Raw genomic sequence first — 11,935 nt, 5'->3', positions numbered from 1 at the left:
ATCTCTAGAGACTTTGAAGTTATAATACAGGAGTTATTAAGAAATTATTTTTAGGAGGCTAGAAAGGGTGAAAGTTCTCCGTGGAATTTTCCTTTACTAAAAAGCAACCCCCAAACTACTTCTTCTCTAGTAGAAAGCAGCCTGAGAAGTCAGGCATAGACATGCAGAATACAAGCTTTTATATGTAAATGACAGCAGCTGTATCTGCAAGCCAGTTACATTCAATATGGCGTCTCCCCCTTCTTTTCCTTGTCATCATGTGTGCCGGGTGTCATGGCAGCCTCCGGATAAAACCACGTGTACAGATATCATGGCCGCTGCCAGGTGGAGGCTGTATTTGCATAATAAAAGACCAGGGTGGGAGGGCCAGTCTTTTTGTGGGCTATGTAAATAGTACACCTGGTCAAGCCAATGCCCTTGGCCCTATGTAAATCAAACATCGCCTCCTGAAGCCTCTGTACAAACCAATTGCCTTCCGCTACAGAAGACAAACCCTCTTTTGGTCGACCCGCTTACTCAATCAACATGAGGAAACTTTTTCTCTCCCTTTTCTTTTTCTATTACACTTTCTGCTCCTGAACCCACTCCTCATGTATGTCCGTGTCCTGAATTCTTCTCGACTGAGACCAAGAGCCGGTGTATATGCCGCAGACAACGGAGCCGTTTCAGTAAGAGGCACAGCAACTGCACTGAAACACGGTCTGTTGAGTAAACAAATAATTACCCCTCAACTTGATCCATGGGAACTCAAAGTACATTTTTGGAGCTTTCAGAACCTACAACGCTCATATCTTTATTGTATCATCATAAAAATTTTCTCTATGAAGTATATGAAAATGATGCTAACTATAACCATATTATTCTGTTTCATAACCAGCAACAATGCATTAGTTCTCTCAACCAAATCATAAACTGTTAATATAGGAATGGATGCATTTATTAAAAACAGACATTTGTGTTCCCATTTAGTATTCACCAAAGATTTGTTAGGTAATCTGAAATGAAGTTAATATAATTTTAGCTAAATTTTGAACTATTACATATGCTTTTTAAATGAGGCTTGAAGGGAAGAAGGATTGACTTTTAATTGTGGTATCAGTAGTGAAACTGTTGTAGATTTCTGTTTCGGAGTTAAAAAAAATTGTTGAGTGGTGATGTAGCAGAATGTAACAGATATTGCCAAAATCTGCTGCCTAACAAACTGTTCCGAAACTCGGTGGCTTAAAATGATAATTCTCATGAATCTGATGTTAAGGGTGGTTTGATCTGAGCTGGGCTAGACTAGAGAGACTTGACTCTGCTCCATGTCTCTGATCCTGCCTGGGGACAAGCAGACTAGCCCAGGTATGTTCTTCTCATGGTGATGAGAGGCAAAGAGAGCAGGTGCACACTTACAGGATCTCTCAAGGCCAAGGTTCAAAACTGGCAGTCTGTCACTCCATCTCATTCTATTGCCCAAAAGGTGTCTTAAGGCCATACCCAGAGGGAAGGGGAAGTGATGTATGCCATTGTATACTGAGAGGCCCCACAAGGTTTTATTGGAAGATCATGTAGACAAGGAGGGTGATGAAGAAGGGACAGCGATATAATCCACCCACAGAAACTGCCTAGTTATTCAACAAACTCACTTCTCTTCTTCCTGGAGCCCACAGTTATGCTGTCTTTCCTTGCCTCTCATGCTGTAATGTCTGGCTATGTAACTGAGTTCTTGCCAAGGGGATGTGAAGCAGAAATGACTTGGCACATAAAAATTTCTAATGAGAACTCTGTACTATTTCCCCTTTCTTTGACTAGATGCAGACAAACTAAGAAAACTTGAAAGCCACATGTTGAATATAGTCAGAAGCATAAGATGAAGGAGGCTGTGTCCAATCAGCAACTTCCCTTTGAAGTTTGAGAAGCAAATAAGCTTTTATTGTGCTGGCACCATTACTTATTTTGGGGCTTGTTTATGATAGCAACTAGACTGGCTTACCCTAAATGATACATGTGATGTGTCTGGAGAAAGGCTCTAACAGTGCCTCCGGATTTCCTTGAGAGCACTTTAGACACGCTGCCCTAATGCTTATTAGGTTCAGCTTTCATTTCTTATGGGTAGCTTCTCCATATTTGCCAAAATCAGGGAGGAGAAACCTTGATTATCCTGAGGTTGGGGAGATAGTCCTCCTGGTAACCAGGGCAGAATGTAACACTATAGTGCAACATCAACACTTCGGTGACCAAAATAAATTCCTGCAAAAGGTCAGGGATGGAATTGGCTTTCAGTTTCAATTAGGCCTTTTATTGCTTCATTACTTCCTTGATTCCATCAGATTCCTTTAGTGGGAAAAAAGGAGGAGGAGAAGTATTAGGAGAAGGATTGTGTGGAAAAGTAAGCTTTATTTCAAGGCATTGACAAACTGGTAGGAAGCAGCACAGAGTTACTTGTCTATGTGTCTATGTAGCAAGGGCTCAGTTAGGAGTCCCACCAATTCCTGCCCGAGGCCTACTCAATTTCCTCTTTGGGTTGAAACTAAAAAGTAGGCTTGCAGATGCCAGTGATATCTTTGTTATCCAAACGTGCTCCAAGTCCAGGACAGAGAACACCTGGGGGTCACATTATTGAGGGATTTGCTTAATTATTAAAATAAATATTTACATTGAGAATACAGTTAAGTTAGTAGCTTTCTTTGCACGCTCACAGTTTTTAAAAGAGCCACAGGGTTTTCATTCATGTTTTAAGCAATTAAGTTGGTAAAAATCCTGTCTCCATTTTCTCAGAAATGGAGTACATTCAATTACTCCTCACAACAGCTAACTGGAAGATTATCTCATTGCTTTTGAAGTACTGATTGGGCTGGCGTCTGTGATGGTAGCAAAATAAATGAGATTTCTATGTAACCCATGCTGATGCTGGATGCGTTTATTAGCCTGGCCCCTGTTCTGATACGCCACAATACAGCAGGTCCGCTGGTCACGCTCCTCACGGAGCCACTGGGTAGTTGATTGATGTATTTGTCCATTGTCACACTGCTATAAAGAACTACCTGAGGCTGGATAATTTATGAAGAAAAGAGGTTTAATTCACTGACAGTTCCACAGGCTTAATAGGAAGCATGGCTGGGAGGCCTCAGGAAACTTACAATCATGGCAGAAGGCGAAGGGGAAGCAAGCACCTTCTTTACAGGGTGGCAGGAGAGAGAGAGAGAGAGAGCGCAAAGGAGGAGGTGCTACACACTATCAAACCATCAGATCTCATGAGAACTCACTATCATGAGAACAGCAAGGGGGAAATCTGCCCCCATGATCCGATCACCTCTCACCAGGTCCCTCCCCTAACACTGGGAATTACAACTTGAGATGAGATTTGGATGGGGACACAGAGCCGAATCATATCACTTGACTTCTGCCTTGCCCTTCAGCCAGTCTGGTACGAAGGCCACCTACATTCTGAGGAGCCTGAGAAACCTCGGACCACCACGTGTCTCAGTCAGAGCCAATCAGCCACTAGGGCATGCGTATTTCATCTGGCAACATGCCCTGGGGCCTGCCAGGCTGTGTCCTTTGCCAAGACCCAACTCACACCAAGAGTCCTTTCCTTTTACAGGAAATGCCAGGGATGCTCTTGTTTGGAATTAGAATGTCTATTTTATTTTAGAGTTTGGTTTTAAATGTACAATCCATTCCAAGTTTTAAAGCATTATCCATTTGGGCATATCGTCTTCAACAGTCATAAAAAGGCTTTCTATTTTTTTTATTTGAAACAATTTTGCCTCCTAAAGAAGCTTCCCATATTTATAAGAGATAATACCTCCTACCACATCCATCAAATAAGATTTCCCCCTAGTGTCTAATGTTAGAATGCTATGCCTCTAAGCTCTTCTTCAGATTCTTTTTTCTATTTAGTAACAAGTAGAATGTACTCATTACATCAACAAACCTAGGGATAAACATTTGGAAATCACTTCATTTTATGAGTTAGAGAAAACACATAATCATCTAGTTTACTAGACAATCACCAATGCCTCCTTGGTGGCATGACATATAGAAGAAAAGGAGATTAGTATTGAAGATGAAAATAGCTTTATCGTGGGCAGAGTGGCAATTAGAATTTTTGTCTCCAGACCATATGGGTTCTTATTATAATTCCCTTTCTGTCCCTCTCTCTTCTGGAGTCCTCTAATCCTGGTGGGTTGTTCCTCACAGTTAACAATAATGGTTACCATTTAGTGAGCACTCACCAGGTCTCAGGCATTTGACATACACTTGCTTATTTAATTCTAAAACAAAAATCCTGAGTTGGATGCTGTGATCCCTGTTTTACAGATGGGGAAACTGAGGCACAGCCAGTAAGAGATTGGGCCATCGCTGAAACTCAGTCTGATTCCAGAGGTTGAGCTCTTCTCCACTGTGCTATATGCTAAGAACTAAGTCATAATTTTCAAGGTTGGTTAATCTTTTATTCCACAAGGAAGATCAATTCTGTTAGGAATCTCCAATGACTTTGTCTTGGCTGAGTTGTTGGTGTCAGCTAGATGAAGATGCCCTCTTCTTAAGTTCTCTTCCCTTCTGTGTAAATTATATTCACTAATTAGTAGTAATAGTGGACACAAACATTCCAACTTTCTCTTATGATTCAGGCCCATGAAAAGCTAGATTCTTATTGTCCAACTGCATATAGCCTCAGAGGTCATAATATTTACTGTTAATATCAGGTGTTTTCAATCTATTTTCAATGGGAATCAAACTAGCATTCAGTGAGAGTGCACTAGAACTCTGGCTATCCTCATTATTAAAATTATACGATAGCCATCACCCCAATTCTCTCACACAATCTAGGAAATTGAAAGCTAAATTCGGCAACTGCAGAGTTAATGTCTGGCACAGTGGGGGCCTTCTGGACTCTGCTAGTGCTCTGCAGCCAATGTCCATTCTCAAGATTTGGTGTCTGCCACATATTCTCATTCAGAAGTGGGAGCTAAACAATGAGAACACATGGATACATGGTGGGGAACGACACACACTGGGGCCTGTTGGAGGGGCAGGGGGTGGTGAGGAAAGGAAATAGTCAATGCTATTGGCTATTCAGAAAGAATAGCCAATATTCAGGAGGAACAGCCAATGGATGCTGGGCTTAACACATCAGTGATTGGTTGATCTGTGCAGCAAACCACCATAACACATGTTTATCTATGTAACAAACCTGCACATCCTGCACATATACCCTGGAACTTAAAAGTTGGAGGAAAAAAGACAGCTAGATTTGGTTTCAGGAGCACTGGGTTCTAGATCCTTATTCTCTCCAAAAGTGGGAACTTGATTAAGTTGCTCTATTGCTCTGAACCTCCATTAATTCATCTATATAGTAGAGAAAACAATCTCTGTTCTGCCCTTGTCATTGGGCTGAGGGTAGGATCATCGGAAAGAAAATGGCTGAAAATCTGCTTACAAACTGGAGGAGTCTCATTCTCAGATCAGGGGGCCATGAGTGACCTCTGGGTCCTGTTAGTTAGTGTTCCTCAAAGAATACCTAGGGGTCTGCAGTGTTTTTTCACAAGAGGAGTTAGGTGTTAGATATTTTTGTGAAGTTTCTGGTGTTTTGTATTTTAAGTTCTTGTGGAGTATATGATTTCTTTACTTTTGTTCCCTTCTCTTTTTTTCTCCAAATATTCCTCTCAAGCAGTGTGTTCATTATTAAAATATAACCAGAGTGTGTGCCAGAAAGTTAACAGCATGAGGATAGGAAATTGAAGGTTAAAACAAGTATTCTGTTTGTTAATGTTGATTGAGAAGCAAAGTAAAAATGAGACAGCAGATTTAAAATTTATTTCAAAATTCAGTTTCCATCCTCAAACTTATTGCCCTAATATTTACTCATTTTTAAATTTATATTTTGATCACCTTTCCTACAGCAGAGATCTTCGATTTTTTTTTGTTTACAAATGTATTTTAGTTTTTAAATTATTTTCTTTGTTACCATTATTAACACCTTACCACTTTGCAGTTTCACTGTTTCAAAACAAAGATTCTATTAATTTAAGGTTGAACATTTCTTTTCTGTGACATCTTTTTTCATTTTAAAAAATAGCCTTAGTGAGATATAATTCACATATCATATAATTTACTCATTTAAAGTGTGTAACTCAATGTCTTTTACTATATTCACAGAGATGTGCAACCATCACCATAAACAGTATTAGAACACTTTTATCGTCCCCCAAAGAAACCTCGTATCTTTTAGCAATGACTTCCCATTACCTCCTAATGCTATCTCCACACCCCACCCCAGGCCAATACAACTGTGAATCAATTTTCTGTCTATAAATTTGTCTATTCTAGACATTTTTTTCTTTTTTTTCGTAAGAGAGAGTTTCGCTCTGTCACTCAGGCTGGCGTGCAGTGGCTTGATCTCATCTCACTGCAATCTCCACCTCCTGGGTTCAGGCGATTTGCATGCTTCAGCCTCCTGAGTAGCTGGGATTACACACATGTGCCACCATGCCTGGCTAATTTTTTACATTTTTAAGTAGAGATGTGGTTTCACTATGTTGGCTGGGCTGGCTTCCAACTCTTGGCCTCAAGCAATTCGCCCGTCTTGGCCTCCCAAAGTGCTGGGATTGCAGTCATGAGCCACTGTGCTTGGCCTATTCTGGACATTTTCTATATATGAAATCATATAATATGTGCTCTTTTGTGACTAGCTTCTTTAATTTGGCATCATGTTTTCCAAGGTTCCCATGATATCCTTTTGATAAGAGATCATGTATTGTCTAGGGATAGTTCTTGTGCTTAATTGCTCTTTAAGTGTTTTTGTATATTGCCTCACCAAATAGAACATAAGTATTCAGAAATTGTTTTGACATCTGGGGTTTTGTATGCCTAGAACAGCTCTGCCTCCTGCTGGGAAATGCTCCTTCCAATCTTGTGTTTCAGGGGAGTACATGAAATGGTCTTTACACAGGCCCTTTCTCCCCATCCAGTTTGGGGATGGAAGCCTGACCCTGCTGACACTACCCTGAGATTTTAGAACTGGTAACTGAGACATCAGGTCCCAAGAAGGTGGTACGTGGTAAGGAAAATGAAGCTTACACGAAGGGGTGAGCCATCTGGGGCCCCTGACAGCATCCACGTTTCTGATGCCATTGTTCTCTGAGACTCAGGTGGGTCCCTGACCCTCTTATGCTGTCTATAGGGCACACTATTATACATTTCATATTTGGTAGTAAGTATTTAGACACGGGAGTGATCACTGCATCTAAAGCACTAGGAAAGGTTCAAAAATGTGGGTCAGCTGCCTCTAGGAGCATCATTTTAATGGGTCATCACAACCTAACTTAATTAATATGTAAGCCTGGTAGGCTTAGCATCCCAGGTATTTCACGCTGGCTGACGATGCCTTCCATGAGCAAATTCAAGTTCTCAATTTACATCAGTGAGATATCACCAAATTTTGTGGGCATTTCTCTGATCATTCAAAAATGCATTACATAGCACATACCTATATGGAAGACAATCAGATTTTTTCTTCCACATTTCATTGGTTTGAATGAATAGATGTTCTTTCTCATTCAGACTTGCTTAGTTATCATTAAATAAGTAATTGAAAATAGAAGCCAGGAAGAAATTTCAGACACGCAGAACATTTTTCTACTTTAAATGTACCCTTTAGCATTTTCTGCATGCACCAAGTACTGAAAAAAATGAAATGCAAAGTTAATTTATCATTACTTTGTAATATTACACTTATTTCTCTACTGTTTAAAGAAAAGGTTTGGGTCTTGACTTAAAACTGAAACTATACATATGCTCTCATTTATTTAGGTGCAAGTAAAAGACAAATTCTAAGAAAAAATTCCTGACCCCTTTTACTACACTTTTTCTATGTGATGTGTGTTGCAAAAGGGAAGTGTTGGCATTTATAACATTTATAACGTCTGTGTGTTTAGTGGAAATTCCCGGCCTTTTTAAATTAATGCTGCTTTTTTTTTCAGTGTCCTATTTTACCACTGTTTACAGACAAACCTTCACATCAGGTCTTTTTGCCAACTTATGAAATGGCTGCTTGGGCAATACTTTGAGGGACAAAGATAAGAGAAAGAAAAATATAGATCTGAGAAGAGAGATGGAGAAGAGAAGAATGTGATGGGTCAAGAAGCGGGTAGACTGTGAACACGGTTTCTGACAAGGCAGAGGGCGTGTTCCCAGGGGAAGCTGTAAGAGGCAGGTGGTGCTGATCCCAGCAGGAAAGAGGTCCCTGAACTGGGAGGGGAGCCCCAGGAGCTGTGGGAAGCATTGACTCTTCATCAGGGGTTGTGTTGTTCAATCTTATCTTATGAATTTGCAGTCAGCTGGAAGGTTCAGGACTTCACAGATGTGCAAGGTTTCTCATTCGGGTAGAAGAAGAGGATCCAGGTCATTTTTGTGTAAAAGATGACTCAAGGCTGGGAAGACCAAGGGCCCAAAGTTGTGAAGGTTCTGCGAGTCACGGTGATCTCACTGAACAGGGACTTTTCAAGCCACTTCATTTAGAACACTGCCGAGAGGGTAGCAAAGGTGGAGATGTCTGGGCTGTAAGCGCCAAACTCAATTTGAATCATAAAAGATTACTTCTATCTGGTTTTTGCACAAGTGTACAGTGGGTTTTGTGTAAAACTTGAGAGGGGAAAAGCATTCTGCTGCTAAAATATTACAAAGTTGGAAATCTTGCCGCAGAGGGTATTTCTTTAGCCTGATGCTTCAAGGGGGCCTGAAACTGTTCTGGAGGGAGCTGAGTGTGCCCATGTGTCTGAGCCTGGGTGGGCTTCCCCTGTCTCTCAAGCCACTTTGACTCTGGCTGTCAAGGGTCACTGATGTCACTGTGAGCCATGGAAGAGGACAAAGAGAAAGTACTTCCTGGGAAGAAGAGGGTGAGGCAATAGGAGGTGTTATAAGGAAGGACCTATAGCAGGAAATGCTCCTCAGAGAGGCCAAAATGATGTCATTGGACCATGAGCCCAACAGCAGTCAGAGGCCAAGTGTCACAGAGGACAAATATGCAAGCTTGAGTCTTGCATATTGTCTAACAGAACTTGTGGTCCAAAGGGCCAGCTATTTTATTTCACTTAATTTTCTGTCAATAGGGCTTGCCAAGGACTGACCTATAAAACTGAGTGAGCCCTAGGGACAGGGAAATGAATGTATTTTGATCTCAGCCAAGAAACCAGACCCAAGTTTAATCAATAGCTTGATTCAAGTTGTGTTTCCATTCTGTGCTAATGACTGCATGGTCTCTGGTAGGGAGGTAAGAGGGGTCTTTGAAACTCCCCTCATTCCCCACCCCCCATCTCTTGCATGAGTTCCTGCGGGTCCAGCCAGCTTGAATGGGGTGTTGACATGGTTTGGATGTTTGTCCCCTCCAAATCCCATGTTGAAATGTGATTCTTAATGTTGGAGGAAGGGTCTAGGGGGAGGTATTGGATCAGGGAGATGGATCCCTCATAAATGGATTAGCACCATCCCCTTGGTGATAAGCGAGTTCTTGCTCAGTTCATGCGGGAGCTAGTTGTTTAAAAGTCTGGGAACTTACCTCCCTGAATCTCTTGCTCCAGCTCTTGCCATGTGATGTGCCTGCTCCCCTTTGCCTTCCACCATGACTGTAAGCTTCCTGAGGCCTCAGAAGAGGCAGATGCTGGCAGCATGATTCCTGTAGAGCCTGAGAACTGTGACCCCAAATGAACCACTTTACTTCATAAGTTACACAGGTATGACCTAGAATGGAAGGGTCTCAGCACCACAGAAGACACAAGGAACTTCTGAAGAACGTAGATCCCTAGCTAGGGAAGTCAGAGAACCACCTGCTTAAGAAATGCTTTTCTTTTTTTTTTTTTTTGAGACGGAGTCTTGTTCTGTCGCCCAGGCTGGAGTGCAGTGGCCGAATCTTAGCTCACTGCAAGCTCCGCTTCCCGGGTTTAGGCCATTCTCCTGCCTCAGCCTCCCAAGTAGCTGGGACTACAGGTGCCTGCCACCATGCCCGGCTAGTTTTTCGTATTTTTTAGTAGAGACGGGGTTCACCATGTTAGCCAGCATGGTCTCGATCTCCTCACCTCGTGATCCGTCCGTCTCGGCCTCCCAAAGTGCTGGGATTACAGGCTCGAGCCCCCGCGCCCGGCCAGGAAATGCTTTTCTTAATGTATCATTTGAAAAGTGCAGGCTCCTGGGCGTACCTGAAGTCCATTGGATAAGCAATTCTGGGGATGGAGTTCAGGAATGTGCATTTACACCTGTGAAAGGAAAATAAAAACTCAGGACTCCAATTCACTCTGCCAAAAGAAAAAAAAATGAAGCTGAAAGCTGAGTCATGCCAGAAACTACCTTTCCTTTTGTCCCTAAGCAGAGAGCTACAGATAAAAGGTTAAGTATCTCCATAGGTAGCTGTTCTATGTTCACCTTATCTTACGTAAAGTGCTGAGTTACTGAGCATAAGACAAATATATAACTGACCGTTCCCCTACCTGCGCCTTTTCTCTTGGAACATGTGGATTGCCATGCCCTCCGTTTCCCCTCCAACCTGTTTTTCCCTTTTAAATATTGAAGCCCTCAAAGTTATCTTTTGAGAAAGGTAGACCACAGACTGTTTCTGTGATTCTGTGTTTTTTCTTCCATGTGTGTCCTCTAACCCTGGCAAAACAAACAAAAAAACAAACAACAACAAAACAAAAAAACAAACTAAATTGATTGAGACCTGTCTCAGTTACTTTTGGTTTACACACCAAGTCCCAGAGTAACTCTTAGGCATGCCAGCCTTTGAAAACCATTGCTTTAAGGCGTGGAATGACTCGGATATGAAGCTTTAAATCTGAAGCAACATGACTCACATTGTCCTCAATGGTATATTCTCAGCTAAAGACTTTGCAAATCATATCATGGAGGAATCACTGTGACCCAGGAATTACTATAGTGGTGATGGGGCGTAAATCTTAGGGCAAGACCAACCTTGTGACGGCTCACTGAGAGAGGGGAGGGGAGGGAAAAACTCTAGAGATGGGAGAAAGAAGCTGGTGTGTGCCCATGAGGCGACCTCCCTATGAAGAGTTTAATTTTTAGTGCTTTTCCTCTTGAACTCTGGGAATAGTTACATTTGACATCAGGTTTCATTATTCCCCAGTTAACTTCCATACTTCCATGAAGTCTGTTCAAATGTACAGTGTAGTCTACATGGTGTCATGGCAGCAGGGGGATTAGGGCAGAGCAGTAAAAGGAAGTGTGGCTTCCCTAGAACCGCTCCACTGCCAAGACCAGCAGGTCAGAGACAGCATTAGTTAAAAGTTGGAACACACAGAATTCTAGATAGGGGCCACAAGGCAATGAGTAGATGCCAAGGCATGGCAGGGAAGAGAATATGACAAGGACAACAACCACCAGTAGTCACTGTTCCTACTTCTGTTCCTATTTCCTCTTCAACCAACTCCAAACAGATTTTTATTTCCACTCATGTTGAAATCTGAAATCTGCTCTTGCCAAGGTCACTCATGACATCTAAATTGCCACATTCAGGGATTAGTTCAAATATATTATCTTTGACCTGTCAATAGGCATTTGGCACAATTGACCATTTGCTTCTTGAAAAGCTCTTCCTGGCCGGGCGCGATGGCTCATGCCTGTAATCCCAGCACTTTGGAAGGCCAAAAGGGGCAGATCATGAGGTCAGGAGTTCAAGACCAGCCTGGCCAACATGGTGAAACCCCGTCTCTACTAAAAATACAAAAAATTAGCTGGGCGTGGTGGTGCACGCCTGTAGTCCCAGCTACTCAGGAGTCCTAGGCAGGAGAATTGCTTGAATCCGGGAGGCGGAGGTTGCAGTGAGCCAAGATTGCGCCACTGCACTCCAGCGTGGGTGACAGAGTGAGACCGGTCTCAAAATAAAACAAAATAAAATAAAATAAAATAAAATAAAATAAAATAAAATAAAATAAAATAA

At 42.0% G+C, this 11,935-nt stretch overlaps 1 pseudogene; it reads right to left on the bottom strand.

The window, feature by feature from the left end:
• Positions 1-2,805: 2,805 nt before the first annotated feature.
• LOC119618407 (SS18-like protein 2 pseudogene) lies at positions 2,806-3,428 on the bottom strand (annotated as a pseudogene).
• Between the last annotated feature and the right edge of the window lie 8,507 nt (positions 3,429-11,935).

Source organism: Chlorocebus sabaeus, chromosome 18 (genome assembly GCF_047675955.1).
Source record: "Chlorocebus sabaeus isolate Y175 chromosome 18, mChlSab1.0.hap1, whole genome shotgun sequence".
NCBI lineage: Eukaryota > Metazoa > Chordata > Mammalia > Primates > Cercopithecidae > Chlorocebus > Chlorocebus sabaeus.
Note: the sequence above shows the minus strand (reverse complement) of the source record. Positions and strands in the feature narration are given on the sequence as shown.